At 44.4% G+C, this 2,375-nt stretch overlaps 1 pseudogene; it reads right to left on the reverse strand.

Annotated features, from left to right (window-relative positions):
- Positions 1-1,637: 1,637 nt before the first annotated feature.
- On the reverse strand, positions 1,638-1,781 carry LOC111827693 (annotated as a pseudogene).
- Between the last annotated feature and the right edge of the window lie 594 nt (positions 1,782-2,375).

The following is a 2,375-nucleotide window of genomic DNA, read 5'->3' on the forward strand; positions in this document are numbered from 1 at the left end:
CTTGAGCAGGAAGAGAGTGTAGAACGACCGATAGAAATAATGAGGTGCCTGGCACTGAGCCTAGAGGTTTGCACGCAAAGACACACTGAAGCCGTTCAGCACTCCCGTGCACAAGCTACCTCACAGGTTTCCACCTCACAGGTGAGCAGAGGTACTGGGAGGCTGGACTTCAGGATAGAGCCAGCATCCAAGTCCAGCTATGGGAGAATTAAAGTTTGAACTCCTGATCTCTTCATTCGACTCATCAAAAGACAATAAATTGATTCAAAGGTGTAGTCATTTTACATCCTCGGTTCCACAGCCTGTGTGTCATAGATGGATGTATGAGGGAGCAGTTTCCACTGTGTTTAGAGCCCTGAGAAGGATTTAATCTCACTGGACTCTGTGCTACGGGCTGTGAGAAGTCTCATTAGACAGCCTGGCTGAGGCAGATCAACCCTAGTGCCTTTGGTGACAGTTTCAATATCTTATTAATTCCTGTCCTGCAACTCTATCTACTGATTCCTCTCTTTCCTCTAGCCTGTGTCTGCTCAGAATATTTCTGGATTCTTTGGCCAACAGCTAAGTCAATCCTTCCTTAGCAGGATTGGTCATACACACAAAAGTGCACATGCATGCATACACATGTGCGCACACACACACCACAATTTGCCTCTCCCGGTTTACAATTCATTGTCAGCATTTTTCTGATTTTAATACTGACCCAAAACTATCTTTACATTCTTTTTTTTTAAAATATATTTTATTGATATTTTACAGAGAGGAAGGGAGAGAGATAGAGAGTTAGAAACATCGATGAGAGAAAAACATCGATCAGCTGCCTCCTGCACATCTCCTACTGGGGATGTGCCCGCAACCCAGGTACGTGCCCTTGACCGGAATCGAACCTGGGACCTTTTAGTCCACAGGCCGACACTCTATCCACTGAGCCAAACCGGTTTTGGCTCTTTACATTCTTTTAATGATTATTACAACTCTGCTTGTCTGTTAACTTTTTATTTTTTGTTAATCCTCGCCCAAAGGTATTTTTTTCCCATTGATTTTTAGAGAGAATGGAAGGGAGGGGGAAGAGAGAGAAACATCAATGTGAGAGAGACACATCAATTGGTTGCCTCCTGCACTTGCCCCAACTGGGGCTGGGGATTGAACCTGCAACCCAGGTACATGCCTTTGACCAGGAATCTAACCTGAGACCCTTCGGTTTGTGGGCAGACATTATAACCACTGAGCCAAACCTGCCAGGGTTGTCTGCTAACTTGTAATCATTGGTATAGATAAATAGGACTACAGCCACTGTGAAGTAGCTGGGTTTTAATCAACAACACAAGCATAGTGCTTTTTTTTTTTTTTTTGTCAATCCAGGAAGAGATTCAAATAGCGGTAGCAACTGTTCACTCAAGGTAATGCATTTTCCTATAACTTCTTTGTGGATACAATGCCTTCGGCCTATAACTCCTTTGTGGATACAATTTCAGGCTTGGTGGTGGCCATCCATACTCCTAGCATTAACAATGCAAATGACTCTTTTATGTCTATTTCTAGGCCAATCTCTCACTCAAAGTCTTTTTCTTTAATAAAAATTTTGAATTTTATTCTTCATCATTACACTGTGTGGTGCCAGTTTGTTTGTTAGTTTTTTATGTGCCTTGGGCATGAAACATGCCTGGCCACCGACACAGGCATCAAGCTGGGATGAACTAACGACTGTACATCTGCTTTGCCCCTGGTGGGTATAAGAGCAACACCACCAACAGGTGTCTCCTTGCCCATTGCCAGGGGGTGTGTGACGCCAGTTTTAAATGCAAAGCATTGAGCTCACATGAGGTCTCACCAAGATCTCCGATTGTGTGTTTTGTAGTTTGTACATGCAAATGCATTTTGTTCTCACCGGAACAGTGAAAAGACCGAAAGATAGCTAGTAGGACAGTTGTTGTAATTGTGGTAAAATACAAATAATAAAATTTACAGTGTAACCATTTCTAAGGGTACAGTGCATTCTCACAAAAGTTCAAATTGCTGTGCAATCATCACCACCGTCCACTTCCAGAACCTTCGCATCTTCCCAAATGGAAACTCTCCCATAAAACACTGCTTCCCCCTCCCTTTCCACAGCCCCTGGCATCCAGCATTCTCTGCCTCTCTCTATGACCTTGACCTCTCCAGGTGCCTCAGACACAGGGAATCCTGCAGTCTGTGTCCTTTTGTGACTGGCTTATCTCAGCACATCCTCAAGGCTCCTCCAGGTTGTAGCAGGTGTCAGAATCTCCCTCCTTTCCAAGGCTGAGTAATATTCCTTCCTACAGCTGGACCTCCATTGCTTAGACACCATAGGTCCATGGACACCTGCGTGGCCCCCACCTTTGGGCCATTGTGAA

Source organism: Myotis lucifugus, unplaced genomic scaffold (genome assembly GCF_000147115.1).
Source record: "Myotis lucifugus unplaced genomic scaffold, Myoluc2.0 scaffold_202, whole genome shotgun sequence".
NCBI lineage: Eukaryota > Metazoa > Chordata > Mammalia > Chiroptera > Vespertilionidae > Myotis > Myotis lucifugus.